General features: G+C 43.9%; 1 protein-coding gene across 3 annotated transcripts in view; it reads right to left on the minus strand.

The window, feature by feature from the left end:
* Window positions 1-18,481, minus strand: part of LOC134202619 (uncharacterized) — a 708,184-nt gene that overhangs the window by 4,455 nt on the left and 685,248 nt on the right. The window lies entirely within an intron of this gene.

Genomic DNA, 18,481 nt, shown 5'->3' on the forward strand with positions numbered 1-18,481 from the left:
AAATGGTATTCATCATTTCATGCATGCATTTTTGCCTTTCTCGTACAACTAAGTTGTACCGAAGGGCTATCATTTCGCTTCAAATTCGAACTTTTGATAGATGTCCCAGAGACCCGAATCTATACCATTTCGTCGAAAGACATTTAGTCGAATGACATTTGGTCGAAAGGACATTACGTCGAATGGGCATTTAGTCGAAAATAAATTTTTAATCCAGTAGAGAAATAGGACATTTTGTCGAAAGGACATTTGGTCGAATTGACATTTAGTCGAAATTAGATGTTAGAAAGAAGAACCTTCGTACATTTGGTCATATGACGTTTGATCGAAAGTTGATTTTCGAATTAATAACCTTGGTACATTTAGTCTAATGACGTTCTGTCGAATGGATATTTGAAAGAAAAGAACTAAAGCCAATATCAATTAAAAGATAAATGATTTATTGCGGTGTTCCTAAAAGTCATATAACTATTGTTCCAATATGAATGAGGGGGTCAGAAAAAAGAATAAATAATACGAAAACGGTGAATATTCCGAGGTTATTCCCGACTGGATATTGACTTACGCGAACCCCTTTACATTGAATCTATACCACCAGGTCAAAAGAAATGTAGTCGAATAATGTTTCGCCATTAGACATGACGGCGAATAGACATTACTATCGTTACACGCATAACCGTCCCATGTACATCGTAAATTCCAGCAAACATGGGACGAATATGCGTATGATGGCAGATTAGGTCATATGATCATTTGGTCGAAATTAAATTTACGGTCAATAACTTACGGCTGAGTACCGCCAGAAGCTCGACGAACGGATAAGTGCAATCAACGTTAGCGACAACATCAACGATCTATGGGAGTCGATCCATGGAGCGGTGAGCACAACAGCACGAGAAGTGGTAGGCACTGCACGGAGGCGACCCAGGACGGGTTGGTTCGATGTGGAGTGTCAGAGAGTGACAGACGAGAAGAACGTTGCCAGAAGCCGGATGTTGGTGTCGGGTACCCGATCGAATAGAGAAAAGGCGCAGGAAAAAATGGAGCAGAACGATATGCGGAGGTTTTATGAGTCTGTCAATGGCGTGCGGAGAAAGACAGCGCCAGCGCCATCTCCCGTCATGTGCAACGACCAACAAGGGAATTTGCTGACAGATAAAACTGAAGTGGCTGCCAGGTGGAAGCAACACTTCGAGACTTTGTTGAATGGAGGAAGTAACGGTGCATCGGTGAACAGAATAAATATTAGCGACGATGACCAAGCTGTGGAGTCACCTACACTAGATGAGGTTAAAAAGCTGTTAAAGAGCTGAAAAACAATAAGGCTGCGGGAAGGACCAGCTCCCGGGTGAACTTCTCAAACACGGCAGTGAGCAGCTTTATGAAGCTCTGCACCATATTATGTCGAAAATATGGGTAGACGAGGAAATGCCTTCTAGCTGGTTGGGCGGCCTCATTTGTCTCTCTTTAAGAAAGGGCACAGACTGGAGTGCGCCAATTATCGATGAATAACCCTCCTTAATTCGGCGTACAAAATTGTGTCCCCTATTCTGTTCAACAGATTGAGACCGCCTGAAGAGTCCTTCGTCGGCGAATACCAAGCAGGTTTTCGTGAGGGCCGATCAACGACGGATCAAATGTTTACCCTGAGACAAATCCTTGACAAATTTCGGGAGTACAACTTGCAGACACATCATCTGTTTATTGATTTCAAGGCGGCGTACGATTCAGTAAAACGGAATGAATTATGGCACATTATGTTTGAACATGGTTTTCCGGCGAAACTGATACGGCTGATTCGTATAACGTTGGACGGATCGAAATCAAGTGTAAGGGTTGCGGATGAAATATCGACGTCATTTGTTACCTTAGATGGATTAAAGCAGGGTGATGCACTCTCGAATCTATTGTTCAATATAGAGCTCGAGGGAGCGATTAGGAGGGGTGGTGTGTAAAGAAGCGGTACCATTATCACAAGATCGCATATGCTCCTGGGATTTGCGGACGATATCGATATTATCGGGATGGATCGTCGTGCCGTGGAAGAGACTTTTGTGCCTTTTAAAATGTCTCCCGAAGATTGGACTTACGATCAATACCAGCAAACCGAAGTACATCGTTGCTGGCAATCAACGTGAGTTCATTAGTGGTGGTGGTAGCGAAATGGTGCTGGATGGTGAAAAATTTGAAGTGGTAGAAGAATTTGTGTATCTTGGAACATTAGTGACGTGCGATAACGATGTTACCCGCGAGGTGAAAAGGCGTATTGCAGCTGCAAATAGGGCTTATTACGGACTTCGTAACCAGCTTAAGTTCCGTAGTCTGCAAACGAAAACAAAACTCGCGCTGTATACTACTCGGATTCTTCCGGTGGCTTTATACGACCATGAAACATGGACGCTAAAGGAGGCTGATCGGAGAGCTTTCGGTGTGTTTGAGCATAAGGTGCTGCGCTCAATACTCGGTGGTAAACAGGACAACGGTATCTGGCGGCGTCGCATGAATCACGAATTGTACCAGGTGTATAAAGGGCTGGATATTATTAAGCTTATTCAACACGGCAGACTACGGTGGGCTGGTCCCGTTGTTCGTATGCCGGAAGAACGTCAAGCGAAGATATTATTTAGTTTTAGAGAACCAGGAAGAGGCCGCAGGCTTCGTGGAAGGCCGCATACACGATGGCTTTTTGCAGTTGAAGAGGACCTGAGAGCGCTCAATGTTCAGGGCGACTGGAAGCGATTGGCCCAGGATCGAGTCCAGTGGAGAAGGATACTCCATTCGGCGCAGGTTCATCGAAGAGCTGTAGCCCATCAAGTATCAAGTAAGTAAGTAGTAACAGTTCCAGAAATGCAGATTCAAATGGCGGGAAATCTACAGGAATCATCCCAACACAGTCAGTTCCGTTGGATGATCAGAAGTCGTCCGAGGTAACAGTCAGTCGGGTGGAGTGGGAAGAAATGAAAAAAGCGTTGTCAGAATTAACAGCAAAGCTGGCCGGAATAACTCAGCCAAAGCCAGATTGGAACACGTTGAAGATTGGTATCCATACTAACCAGTCACGGGACCTGGAGCAGAGAAAGCCTGAACATTCGAAATTATTTCCCATCAAAAGTGAGCTACATCCTCCAGCGAGTCGAGAGTGGCAATCGACGTTTCCACGACCTTCAGCTAAGTCCATGTTGCAGAATGGGACTCTCAGAGGTGCACCAGAATCGGATAGCCGTTGGGCACAGCGTGGTTCACTTATCCACCGGGCCAACGATCAAGACACGAGTAGCGACGATGAAGTATTCCTTCAACCCATCATGGGAAGAGCAGCACGGTAACCATACTCTGCCTCTGCCAGATGGTATCATGGGACGACAGGGGCCAACAGATTAACCGAAGGGGTAGGGATCCGAGGGATGAATCAGAGGATTATTCTAGCTCGGATTACGACAACCGTTATCGCAGAACACTCAGACCACACGGAGTAGGACCAAACCACAGCCAACTGTATCAGAGCCGCATCGAGAAGTGGAAATTAAGATTTTCCGGTGAGCAGAGATCCGGGTCTGTCGAAAATTTTCTGTATTAAACCAAGAAGTTGGCAGAGCTCGAAGGGATTTCGAAGGAAATCTTATTAAGGCATATCCACAATCCACATGTTGCTAGAAGGACCAGCTTCGGACTGTTTTTTTACTTTTGTAGATGAGCTAGTAACGTGGGATAGCTTTGAAACCTCGATTACTTACAGATTCGGGAACCCGAACATGGACCAGGGTATAAGGTCTAAGATCCATGAAAGGAAGCAGCTCAGGGGAGAGTCATTCATCGCGTTCGTTTCGGAGATTGAGAAGTTGGATTGTTTGTTGTCCCGGCCACTTACAAAGCGTCGCAAGTTTGAGGTAGTGTGGGACAACATGCGCTAACATTACAGGTCTTAATTTTCGTTGGTGGAGGTTGAAGATCTCCAGCAGCTGATCCGGCTAAATCATCGGATTGACACTGCTGATCCTCAACTCCAACAGCAGCCTGGAGATCATCATTTTCGTAGATTCGTAAACCAGATAGCAGCAGAGTACAGTGACAGTGGGGGCGAGCAGTCACCTTCAATCAACGCGATTGGTGGCCGAAACTTCCGAGACGGTAGAAGGGAGACGGCACACGCAGCTGCAAGCGGACAGCGGAACACAACTTCTGGCCAGGCAGCAAGTTCAAGTCTCCTCGCATGCTGGAATTGCCAAGAGCAAGGGCATGGTTGGAGGCAGTGCCAAAAGCCGTAAGTCATTTTCTGTTACGGCCGCTACTAATGCGGTTTATAAATATAATCATCTAGAACAAGATTATAATTATCGGCCAGTGATGAATTATATAAAGGGGGTTTTATCATCACCGGCAAGTATCCCGAAATTTCCAATCGAATCGACCCGTGTCCGATTAAAAAGTTGCCCGGTTGGTTTAGGAGCCAACTTCCCCAGTAAAACAATTTCTACAACAAAAAACTACAAACGGGACACGTGTAACATGAAAAACCGTTGATCAAAACGTGGTCTTCTTCTTCTTCTTCTTCTTCTTAGTGGAATTACATCCCCACACTGGGACAGAGTCGCCTCGCAGTTGTTCACAGTGTTCATTAAGCACTTATTATTAACTGCGAGGTTTCCATTTTTGCATTCGTATATCATGAGGCTAGCACGATGATACTTTTATGCCCAGGGAAGTCTAGACAATTTCTAACCCAAAAATTGCCGGCAACGGGAATCGAACCCAGGCGATTATAACAAGGCGATAGAAACTTTCTCTTCCGATCTACGCATTTGCATCCCCGAAATTTGCATCTTTGAAATACTATTTTGCTATTGTAAATATTTCATAATTTTTCCAAAACATCAAATAAACTCTAAACTATCCTTGAGTTCAGGTTGAAGGTTGGTTAGGCCAACAAATGATCTACGGGTTATTACCCTCACTTTTGAGATGGAATAGCTTCATAGTACATCACTTTCCCTATTATGAACTTTACACATCATTCCCAGGACATTCTCATGGTACTTCAAACTTTTCTTTAGCACATATATTGAAGGTCTTTATAGTTTATGAAGCGTCTTGATTTCACTGTGATAAACATGGCACAGCATTCTCAGCATATCAATGAAACTCCATACTGTTCTTGAGTCCAGATCTGTCAGTTTTGCATGTTTTAAGCTGAAAATATGTACAAAACATCACATCAGGGAAATCGGCGGTACTTCAAACCTTACTTTGGTTCGTATCTTGAAGGTATGAATGGTCTACGAAGTATCGGCATATTTTTGAGTTTGAGAGGCTCCATCAACATCTTTCCATTAGTATAAATATGCCACATTATCCTAGCTTTAGCTTAGCTCTAACTGGCTGTACATAGGCTGTACATCGTGATTGACCAGAATAAGTTAAATTGCACAATGAATCAAGTGAACGGTTAACTGGACTGTACAAGTTTCAGTAACTCAATAAATCTTCTTCTTTTTCCATGGCTCTACATTCCAAAAAAGAAAAAGAAGAAGAAGAAGAAAAAGAACTCAATAAAAACAAAGTTCAATAACGGCGCCGCCCGCGTCCTTCCAGTCAGTTAGGAATAAAGAAGGATCATTAGTAGGCGATTTTTGCTATTTAGAAACCATGTTTTCCTCTGCGTCTCCACAAAAATCACAGGAAGGAATATATGTTAACGGGTAGGTATCGTTGAGATCGGATTTACACTAATAAGTGATATGACCGTCACACCTTTTAAAAAAATAATCTGAGTATCCTATAATGAATTGATTTATGAACCTCACCTAGCTGAACCAAACATAACGATGATCGCGCGAACGTTCTGCGTTCAATATAAAACGCGTTCTGCGTTCAATATAATTCACACATCCACATAAGACAGAACCGAACACTTCTATCGCGCGATCTTTCTGCTTCCGAAATGACGAATATAAACACACTAATCGCGAACTAATTTATTAATGTTTAGCGCATCTTAAGATGTCCTAGAGATGCCCTTATTTTCTGGATAAAAAAACTGAGCGTTATACCAGTTTTAAGTTTTTGACTGACTGGTATAAAAAATTAATTTAGAACAGCTGCTGGAAAAATGAATGTTTCAGATTCATATTCAAACTGATAGTCCCGAACAATTTGAGTGAGTGAAATCAGTAGTGATTCAGTTTGATTCCATATTTTGCTAGTTTGAAACTGGAGCAAAATAGAACAATCTCGCTGGTCTCCCAGCAGTGTAATATTCATGCTCTTTAAATTTTATATTAAATGAAATAATTATGTTTCTGCCAAAAAAAGCACCGTAATTGCAAAGTTGATTGATCTGTATATGTATAAAACATCATCAAATAATTGAAAAATATTTGAATTTCGTGATTCATTCGTGGTTCAAATCTGCGGAAAATAGAACTGAGCGTTATACCAATATTAATTTTTAGACAGTTGACTGGTAAATATTGTCTAGGTATCCGGAACAAAGTTAGAACGCTTTTTATACCGAAGTTGGATTTTTCTCCAGATACAGGCAACTTTCTCAACTTCGGAAGTAGTGCGCAGGATTCGCCTAAAGATGCGCTAAACAACGCATCAATTAAATAGTTTGACAGATAAAACTTCGGAAGAAAGTTCGGTTCGGAAGTCCCGACTTCCGAATTCTAAGTTGGTGCTACGCCGACAATATAAACAATGAATCTAGAACAGCTGCTGGGAAATTAATGTTTCAGATTCATATTCAAGCTGACAGCCTCAAAGATTTGAATCGCTGCTGTTAGCACCGCTGCCCGAAAATAGGAGTACCGACGGTAGCCGTCAAATCATTGGCCCCGTTGAAAAGTGAGACTACTGCGTTTCAACTAACTGCGGGAGAAAGGAGTACTGCGGTCGACCGTTTCCGGGCTGTGTGATGAAGCCCTTTTGTTTACGTATGGTAGAACGAAAGTGCAACATTAATTAAAATTAATATCTTTATTGCGATCAAATTACAATTCGTAAATTTAGAGCAGATGTAAAGTTTAATCGATTTGTAAGTACCTGGGTGAGAATTCTTGCAATAAGCAATTGGTAATTGAATTATATTTAGGTGAGTGACAAATCGCCCCTCGAGATAAAAACTGACGTTTGTTCGGATAGATAAAAACATTGAAAATACCATTTATGTAAGTTCATTAAACTTTATTCCTCATATCTTAAACCTAATAAAATGAATTTTTGTAGTTTTGAGCTGCCAATATCATCAAACTGCTGCTTCAAAAACTGGGTTTTTAATTACGTCCGAACAAACTCAAAAATAAATGATGAGTTTGCAACACCAGAAGGAGGATTCTAACCTAGAAACAACGGCGTTCGATTGTGCACTGTGCGACCGGCCAAACCACGCAGATGAACAGATGGTCCAGTGCGGGAAATGTACCCGCTGGTTTCATTTCTCCTGTGCGGGTGTCTCGGATGAGGTACACGATGTTTCCTGGAATTGCGAGGCCTGTACGGACGGCACGGACGATGGAGCTGCTGGCGGTAGAAACAGCAAGAGAAATTCTGTCATCGAAGTTGTGGATTTCGACCTCCAAGAAGATGAAAACTGGATTGCGAACGAACAGCAGCAGAAAGTAGCAGACGAAAAGCATAAAAAGGAGTTGGAATTGATGATGGAGATTCGGCGACGGAACTTCCGCCGGGAGTTGAAGCGTCAAGAAGAACGACGTCTGGCGGAACTAGAGCTTGAACGAGAGATGATGGAGATGCGAAAAGCGGCCGACGAGAAGTTCCGAAAAATGAAGGAGCAACTGTGGACAAAATACGGAGAAGAAAGCGACAAGAATTCTGCGGATCCGATGCGAAAACCGGACAAGAAAGTTCAGCAACCAATCGCTGATCACCGTGGCTCGTATCCAAAGAACTCCACTCCCGTTGGTCCTGGAAATAAGTTTCCGAAATCTCAAATAACCCCTTTGCGAATTTCGGATGCGTTGTCGAGAAAAGCTACCGATACGATCACGGCGAAAAATACTCAATCCCACCATCCAGCTGCTAACGAGGGTCAGTCGCGTGACGATAGTGGCTCAGAAGAGAGCGATAATGAAAATAATAATAACGAAGGACGGGTAGTACTTATTGCCAAGCTTACAAAGGCTAATCTAGCGGCTAGACAAGGCCCGTTCTAAAAACTACCTAGTTTTACCGGGAGGCCTGAAGAGTGGCCGATGTTCTTCAGCAGTTGGCACAACACAGGGCTGGTAGCGAGTCACTTTTTAGTGACTTGGTCACTATTTTGAGCCAAGTCACTAAAAAGTCACTATTTGCATCCAAAAGTCACTAAAGTCACTATTTTTCGGAAAATGGTCACTAAAGTCACTATTTTCGCACCGCCTTTTACAAACGGTTCAAAGTAAAGTTCAAAATAAAAATCATTTGTACCTATCATTATCATCAACCAAATCAAATGTAAATCTGTAAGCAAAATATACAAATTTGAGAAATTGCATCAAGTGTATTGTGGAAATCGCCAGGTTACTTACAATTCGTGTGAACTATGATCTTCTTCTCCATGAATAAAGGTTGTTAAAATTAGAAGTGCTGAAGACAAGAGTTGAGGGGTACTGGAACCAGGCTTTTTAATTAAAAAACGATTGTGCGTAAATACCCTAAGGTGACTAAAATAATTAAAATAGCTTTAGCTGCATCCCGTGACAACAACGTCGAGCGAGGTTTTTCTACGCCAGGGAGAATAATTAACGATAATATGGTGTCGATGACGTAAAGTTAATTAAAATCGTTTATGATTGTGAAATCCGTCTTGTGATCCTTCATGATTCAATAATAGTCTCGAAAACAAAAATTGAAAAGCAAGATAAGTCAGAATTAATTCTGCATTGAGGAAACTGATCGCAAGAATTTTAATCAAACCCTTTATTGAAGTTTACCACAAGAAATCGTCATAAATTTCGAAGGGCCGTCTAATGAAAAATGTTTTGTGCAATGTGCGGCAGAGTGGGTTCGAATCATGCACGTCGGGATCGAGAGGCATGTATGCAGACCACACAGCGAAGCTTGGGCATACGTTTAGACAACTCCGTATACAATGCGCAGGATTGTAACGACTATGCGGATTTCGCGGATTTGATGCGGATTTTAAGGCTTCGCGCGGATTTAGTTTTGGGTGGAAATTCAATAAATAAGAAGCGTAGGGTTTTGTTTTCGATAGCGAAATGTTGTTGAGAAGAGGATTTCACGTTTGAAGTCTTTGCTTACCCAATTATTTGGATATTTTCCATTATTGAATGCATTATACTCTTGAGCACTCGTTTAACAAGCATTATAAGGGTAAGAACTTCACTTGTGGTCATTTTTCATCGTTTCTGAATATTCATTTTTTGTCACGTCAAGTTTGACATAATGCCGAGGTATTTCTTAGTTTCTTATTGATTAACCCCTCTACGACGAACCACACAGCATGATACATATATAGTTCGATTTTTTTTGTCAGGAATTAGTTCCTTTTCTTAAAGTATTGAAGGTTTTATATTGTTTTCAAAGCATTCATCTAGAAAGAAGCAGGGTCTATACAAAAATTTAAAACACTAAAATGTTCCTTGATTTATACAGAAATTAGATTTTTTCTGATTATTCAGAAAGTGATTCCCGTTGATTTTTTTAAACAATACGATGAGATTCAGTTCATGGCATTTAGTCTGCTGAATTTTGCTCTGAAAAATTTGATTTTTTTCTCGTGGAAGAACTTTTACTGTAATTTCTGTAGCGCGAAGAATTGTGTGAAATTCCGCCTTGAATTTGGGAATTTTAGGAATTCACCAAATAATATCTACAGGTATTCTCAAAGCGACTTCCACCGGAATTCAAGAATAAATCCGCTTGTAATTCAGGAAGATTTTTTACAGGGATTCCCGGAGATTTTTTTTACCAGAAATAACGTTGCAATTCCCGCGGAAATTCCTGAAGGACAGCAGGAATGTCTGTAAAATATCCCGCCTTGAATTTATGATAAAAAACAATTTCCGGAAGCTTTTGTGCTGACATTCGCCATCAGAATTCTGTTTAAATTTTCGTTTGATCTCCTGGAGATTGATTTCACAAGAATTGAAGTATTTTCCGCACAATTTCTGAAAAAAACATAAAGGTTTTCACAAGGCTTTCCACAGAAATTTAACTTCTGCTGAAATTTCTGAAAAAAAAAATCTTCAGAGTTTTCCAAAGCTATTTCTGCATCAAATTCAAGATTTTGGATCATATTTTTCGAAACTTGAGCAATTTTGTTAGATTCTGAATTATTTTTCTCTGGATATAAATCCAAATAATTTTCATATGAATAATCAATTCAAATAATTCAAACAATCAGTTTTACTTTACTTTACTGGAAGGGAAAACGCTCAGTAAATTGTGCGTGCGGTAATGTCTCGTATTTGATTTCAGTCGGCCCGGATTTGGCGCCGGTCGAAACTTAGGTATGTAAAATTCATGTTATATCTGAGTCCTGGTTATTTTTTTAAAAATAAAATCGGTTCACGGGCAAACGAGATCAGGGGCTCGAATGGCAAATGGACACTGTATGTATTTAAATTTGTTATTAATAAAAATGTTGTTATTAATTATTTAAAATCCCTCTCCCTAGTTACTGTGAAGATGGGCACGGCCAGCAGTAGTAATCCTCATGCTTTTGTAATTTTTGTCCTTTCTTGATTTCTTGTAGCATTCTAGACAAGGATTTGAAAAAAAAAGTATCACTAGTTTTCAATCCACTACGAGTTACACAGAGAAAATGCAAATACAATTCAGCTCACTACATCTGGTTAATACTTCATACAAAAGTCACTATTTGGTCACTTTTTCTGCATCTGAAAGTCACTATTTGGTCACTTTTTTCGTCATCGTTGGTCACTAAGTCACTATTTTGAACGGCATTTATCGCTACCAGCCCTGCACAACAGCAATCGAGCGTTCAACTGGTCGAATTTGGAGAATCTGGGCCGATTGCAGGAGAGTATCAAGGGCACTTGAAGCTGTGAGGAGTAGACTTTTGCATCCTGAGATGGTGCCATCGGTCATCGAGACGCTGAAGAAACTATACGGCAGACCGGAACAACTTCTTCAGACTCTGTTGGTAAAGGCAAGGAAAGCAGATCCACCACGAATCGACCGGCTCCAGACGTTCATTAAATTTGGCCTCGTTGTGCAGCAACTGAGTGATCATTTGGTTGCAGCGGGACTTTTGGACCACCTGGTTAATCCTACAATGATCCAGGAACTTGTGGACAAATTACCTCCTAGCACAAAACTCGATTGGGTGCGCTACAAACGTCAGCAGGAGATAGTCACACTAGCTACCTTTGCCGAATTCCTTTCCGAAATAGTTTCAGATGCCAGTGAAGTGACGCTCTTCACCGAAATGCAGCTGGACTATGGTGGACGCGACAGCAGGGACAAGCAAAAGCGGAAAGAGAAGCATCAGGAAGGTTATCTGCACACGCACCTCGGTGAGGTGGAGAAGCTGCAGACAAGCGGAACTAAGGCAACGTTACCCCAGACACAATCGTACATCAAAGCGGACAGTCGCAAACCCTGTCGAATTTGCCAACGAACAGATCATCGAATTCGATACTGCGACGAATTTGGCAAGCTTACGTGGGATCAACGAATGAAGGAAGTCAGCAAGTGGAAGTTGTGCAATATTTGCCTAAACGATCACGGGCTAGCACGGTGCCGTTTCAAGACAAAGTGCAACATTGGTACCTGCCAGGAACGTCATCATCCCTTGCTTCATCCACCCCAAAATCAGCGTCAAGCGACCCCATTAACAACGGATTGCAACGTCCATGATCTACAGTCAAATCAACCGGTAATTTTTCGCATGGTACCAGTCAGGCTATCTAACGGCGAGCGGTTTGTTGATGTAATAGCTTTTCTTGACGAAGGTGCTTCTTACTCATTAGTGGAAAAAGAAGTGGCTGAGCAGATCAAGTTGGAAGGAGTACCGCAGCCGATGTTGGTGAAGTGGACTGCCGGTATAACAAGAATGGAACGAGACTCGAGATGTGTCCACCTGTCAATATCGGGATGCAACTCGACAAAACAGTTCACACTGAGAAACGTGCAAACCGTTGATCAACTAAAACTTCCCAAGCAGACCTTGGACTACAGCGCAGTTGCTGCTAAGTACAGTCATCTGAAGGATCTCCCGGTTGCAGATTATCGCTGTGGTTCACCGAAAATACTTATTGGACTGAAACATCTACACGTGTACGCGCCTTTGGAGTCTCGTGTCGGAAACCCAGGTGATCCAATTGCCGTACGCACACAACTCGGCTGGACAGTGTATGGTCCCAAGCACCAAACTGACCAGACGGCTGGGTTCTTCGGTCATCATGACGTGCAGCATACTGCTGATTTGGAACTTCACGAATTACTTCACAACTTCTTCACGCTTGAGGAATCTGGTATATCTGTGATCCCGCTTCCAGAATCAAATGAAGATCGGCGTGCTCGAGAATTGCTGGAGAAAACTACCGTCCGAAAGGGAGATCGTTATGAAACCGGTCTATTGTGGAAAGAAAATCATACGCAACTGCCAGACAGCTACCCCATGGCGGTCAAACGAATGAAATGCCTGGAAAAGAAACTAATCAGAAACCCGGAGTTGCAAGACAAAGTGTCCAAGCTTATTGAGCAATATTTAGAAAAGGGATATGCCCACAAAATCACGGCTCAAGATCTAGAGGATGCAGTACCAGGCAGAACGTGATACCTTCCATTAAATGTGGTTCTGAATCCGAAGAATCCAGGCAAAATTCGCCTTGACTTGGAAGCGGCAGCAGCGGTTCAAGGCACGTCACTAACGTCGCACGTCTTTCTGTTGTGCTTTACCATTTTCGCGAGCGGCCAATCGCCTTTGGAGGTGATATCGCGGAGATGTATCACCAGATCCTGATCAAACGAAGTGATAAGCAAGCGCAGCGGTTCTTGTACCGCGACGATCCCTCTTGTCCTCCCCAAACCTATGTGATGGACAGAGCAACATTCGGTTCAACGTCTTCGCCGTGCTCTGCGCAGCACGTAAAAAACAAGAATGCGCAAATGTTCGCCGACCAGTTTCCGGAAGCGGTACAAGCGATCGTCGACAAACATTATGTCGACGATTATTTAGATAGCACCGACACCATCGATGAGGCAGTAAAACGCGCACTCGAAGTAAGAATGATCCACTCGAAGGCCGGATTCCACATCCGCAATTGGGTGTCAAACTCAGATGTTTTTTTGGAAAAACTGGGTGAGCCCAGAAAAGAGCAACTGGTCCGATTCACATCTAGTAAAACTACCACCACTGAGCGGATTCTCGGGGTCTCTTGGGACCCCGTTGAAGATGTGTTCGTTTTCTCGGCCAAGCTGCGCGAAGATTTGGAACCATTCATTACTGGAACTCAGCGGCCATCGAAGCGCCAGGTCGCCAGCTGTATCATGAGTTTTTTTGACCCACACGGCTACTTGGCCCCATTTACTATTCATGGAAAACTTCTGCTTCAAGATTTGTGGCGTATTGGTTGCACCTGGGATGAGAAAATTACTGATGAAGCTGCCACGAAGTGGAATCGTTGGACAGCTGCTATGCCCGCTATTGAATCTCTTAAAATTCCTCGCTGTTACTTTTCGTCGGCGAGGCCGATGGATCGTGACGGCTTACAACTGCATATTTTTGCAGATGCAAGCGAAAACGCCTATGGCTGTGTGGCCTACTTTCGAACGGTGATCGAAGGTCTACCCAAGAATGCATTAGTTGCCGCTAAGACAAAAGTGGCGCCGTTGCAACATGAGTCCATCCCCAGACTGGAACTAAATGCGGCGGAACTAGCTTCAAGACTTTCAGTTACGATCAAAGCTGGTCACTCTATTCCCATCACACAAACTGTTTTCTGGATTGACTCTCGGACGGTGTTGGCGTGGATTCACTCGGACCACAGGAAATATAAACAGTTTGTGGCGCACCGTATTGGCAAGATCCTGAGTCGGACGAGTGTCATTGAATGGCGTTGGGTTCCGGGCCTGATGAATATCGCCGACATTCTGACCAAGTGGAAATCTGGGCAACCTCTGGATCCTAGTGGAGAATACGTGAACGGTCCAAATTTTCTATATCGCCCAGAAAAATTTTGGCCTCCAAATGAAAAAATAGCACCAAACCCAATGGAGGAGCTTCGAGCCGTACATTTATTCCACGAAATTGAAATGAAGGACAGCTTTATTGACAGTACTCGCTTCTCGTCGTGGAATATATTAGTGCGTACAATAGCGTGCTGTAAACGATTTGCATCGAATTGTCGAAGAAGGCAAATAAACCAACCGATCGACGCGCTGCCAAGTACACCCCACTTACACAAAATAGTGAACAATACAGTTGATGCAGTAATAACACCACTAACGAGGGAAGAATATTTGCTAGCTGAGAATTATCTGTGGAGAGCAGTTCAACAAGAAGTATTTGCGGATGAGGTAAAAACGCTAATAAAAAATCGCAATTTGCCCCCCGAAAAATGGCACTCTTTAGAACGCTGTAGCCCACTACACAAGCTTTCGCCGATGATGGATGAGAACGATGTCATCCGAATGGAAGGAAGGTCTGCTCACGCCGAATTCATACCGTTTGAACTGAGATTCCCGATTGTACTACCCAAAAACCACGATATTACTAAGAAGCTGCTGATATTTTACCACAAGAAGTTTGGTCATGCCAATCGTGAAACCGTGGTAAACGAGGTGCGTCAGCGTTTTTACATCCCGAACGTGCGAGCAGCGGTGCTGCAGGTGATACGGGAATGCATATGGTGCCGAGTCTACAAGTGCAAGCCCAAGTTCCCGAGGATGGCTCCATTGCCCGATCAGCGACTTGTCCCGAATATGCGGCCGTTCAGCTTTGTAGGGATCGACTACTTTGGGCCAATCAGCGTGACTGTAGGACGACGGTCGGAGAAGAGATGGGTGGCGCTGTTGACTTGTTTCACCACAAGAGCTATCCATATGGAAGTCGCCCATAGCCTCACCAGTCAGGCTTGCATTATGGCGATTCGTCGATTCATATGGCGACGAGGAGTTCCGCTGGAGTTTTTTCTGATAATGGGACAAATTTCCAAGCCGTCAGCAAGGAGTTTGGTCTGCTGGGCCAGCAAATTGACATTGCCTGCGCGGAAGAGTTCACAGATGCCAGAACACAGTGGCATTTTAACCCGCCTTCAGCTCCCCACATGGGTGGGAGTTGGGAGCGACTGGTGCGTTCTGCAAAAGAAGCGATGAAGGCGCTCGACGACGGTAGGCGTTTAACGGATGAAGTGTTGCTGACAGTTTTGGCCGAATCGGAGGAGATGATTAATTCACGACCGTTGACGTATGTGCCACAAGAATCAGCGGAAGCCGAAGCTTTGACTCCAAATCATTTCCTTCGAGGACTGCCAGCAAATGAACTCAAATTGGAGCCAGCCGCAGTTGACCAAGCAAGGGCTCTGAGGGACCAATACATAAGATCACAGCAGTTGGCAGACTTGCTGTGGCAAAGGTGGGTGAAAGAATACATCCCGAACATAAATCAGCGCACTAAGTGGCATGGCGAAAGCCAACCGATCGCTGTAGGAGATTTGGTCTACATTACAGATAGTGGCAATCGGAGAAGCTGGACTAGGGGAATCATTGAGCAGCTGATTCAAGGAAGAGACGGTCGAATTCGCCAAGCATTGGTGAGGACCAATCGGAAAGTGCTGCGTCGACCGGTGACCAAATTGGCGGTGCTGGAACTCGGTAGTAAATCTGCCCAAGGAACCGAGCCTAGACCAGAGTTACGGGCGGGAGATTGTTAGCACCGCTGCCCGATAATAGGAGTACCGACGGTAGCCGTCAAATCATTGGCCCCGTTGAAAAGTGAGACTACTGCGTTTCAACTAACTGCGGGAGAAAGGAGTACTGCGGTCGACCGTTTCCGGGCTGTGTGATGAAGCCTTTTTTGTTTACGTATGGTAGAACGAAAGTGCAACATTAATTAAAATTAATATCTTTATTGCGATCAAATTACAATTCGTAAATTTAGAGCAGATGTAAAGTTTAATCGATTTGTAAGTACCTGGGTGAGAATTCTTGCAATAAGCAATTGGTAATTGAATTATATTTAGGTGAGTGACAAATCGCCCCTCGAGATAAAAACTGACGTTTGTTCGGATAGATAAAAACATTGAAAATACCATTTATGTAAGTTCATTAAACTTTATTCCTCATATCTTAAACCTAATAAAATGAATTTTTGTAGTTTTGAGCTGCCAATATCATCAAACTGCTGCTTCAAAAACTGGGTTTTTAATTACGTCCGAACAACTGCTGATTTTACTTTTACATCCGGATTCTAAGCACCGATAGCACCTTCCCACTGAAGGTGGCCGGAGTATGCTTATTGGGCATACTGGGCCGATTTTCATCTTCCCTCGCTCCACGACCATTTTGGCTTCCGCGACCGGTAATCTTAAGTTGTTTAGGGCCCGCCTTTTAGGCGTCTTTTCAACCTCTGTACCACACTCCGGAGGCAGAGACGATGTTGTTGTTTTAGGCGAAGCGTCTGACGCTTCGCACGTCCTCTCCAAGTGCCAAGACTTTGGCGTATCAAGAGATGAGCCAGCCTAGGGCTGAAAATCTCTTTAATAAAGATAAAAAAAAAGAAACTTTGGCGTATTTCGCCTTGTAGGTTTTGACCAGCAAGGCCTCGTCTCTGTCCTTTAGTTTCTTTGCGGGTCGGGATGCCCCCAACTTCCACTTTGGCCTGGCTGGATGGTAGCCTCTTTAGGCCCGACGAATTGCGTCTTGTTGGTGCCTTTCGCCCTCTTTTTAGGCCGAAAAGTCGCCTTCTTGGGTCGAGGCCGCTCAGGCTCCACTGTAACACGATCTGCTCCTTCCTAACAACGTTTGGCGTTTGTGGTCGCTCGTCGCTTGGCTTTCCACGCCGCCGTTCGATTGCTATCTGTGACGTTTCGAGCCATGTGTAGTTCTGTCTTCGTTGGCCCGCAAGGCGGAATGTATCGTTGCTCCACACAGGAAGGTGAAGGTCTTGGTCTGTATGACCTTGTCTGCCTTCTAGCTTACAGCCACCAGCCTAACGAAAGCTTGTTGTTCCTGTCTCTTCTTTAGATCTTTGCTGATGTTCATTCGTGTACTTGATAATCGAGCTTCTCGATGAACAACCTGCATCCCGGATAGTGGCCCGTCGAGCATAATAATAGCCGGGCTATCGATCGATGCTACCGGGGAGATTCTGGTAGTAGCCTCTATCACTCCAGTCTCAACCCCTATTGGGAGGAGATTTCGCCAAACCGTTTTTTCCGAAGAGGTACACAACCTCACCAGCTACCTACTGCCTCCTTAAATAAATTGTTATTGTTTGAATTACTCATTGTTATTGGGTTCCTCTTGTAGATACTGTCGAATTCTACTGAAGGTGACTACTCTGGCGGCATGCAAGAGACACTTTTGTGTTCAGAGCCAGATTAGCGCAAGTCAGGAAAGGGCATCTGAGCCTACTTCCACCCAGAAGACAAATTGGGCGGCAGAATTGGACAGCGTGCTATAAGGCCCGTCTCGGTTTTAGGGGACGGAAGGCAGCCTAGCCATTAGCCCACTTGTCCGGTTGTTGTCCTCACAGTTGGCGCACTTGGAGTCGGCTTCTCCCATCTGATTACGCTCTTCAACTCCGTGGTCGCCGCCGCACCGAGTGCATCGAACGTTCACGGAACAGTTCCAAGTTCCATGGTCGAATTGGAGACACTCCATGCTCTAAGGAACGCACCGGTTTACACCTGGTCCACACGTTGACAGTGCTGTCGATGACCTTGATTAGCTTAGGTCCTTAAAGGTCGTTGACCCGTGCTCGAGATGCACAAAGTACAATTGATCTCGGTAGATGCGATATTCGTTATGCCGGGCGATTTTGAATACGTTGGATAGCTTCAATCTGCTATCCTCCAGAGTAACCTTCATAACTTTTACGCAGCACGAGTTTGAGTGGCTTACTATCTGGAACATCGTGTATGTAGTACTGGTACCGCTTTGCCCTTTCTCGTGATGAGACCTTCCATCGGTCATCGACTTTACCGACTTCACGACTTCGACACAGAGCCGCAAGGTGCACTTGAGGCTCCGAGCGTTAAGCTTTCGTAGATCGTGTCGTAAGTCTGTTCGAACACCCTTCACGAAAATCAGCGGTCACTTCATCTTCCGCTCAAGCGATTTTTCTGCAAACAATTGCTGCTATTGCTTTCTTTCCTCTAACGTTTCGGCATCTCAGTCCTTATTGCTTTGAAGAATTCTGACATTTCCTTCGTCGGATGCAATCTTCTTCGAAGGACGTTTTCGCATTTTATTTGCAACCGAGCTGATCGCAACGTCTCCCATAACGGGACCGGGTGATGAACACGCCACCGTGCTGTGCACAACCACACCA

The sequence above is a fragment of the Armigeres subalbatus genome, chromosome 1 (assembly GCF_024139115.2).
Source record: "Armigeres subalbatus isolate Guangzhou_Male chromosome 1, GZ_Asu_2, whole genome shotgun sequence".
NCBI lineage: Eukaryota > Metazoa > Arthropoda > Insecta > Diptera > Culicidae > Armigeres > Armigeres subalbatus.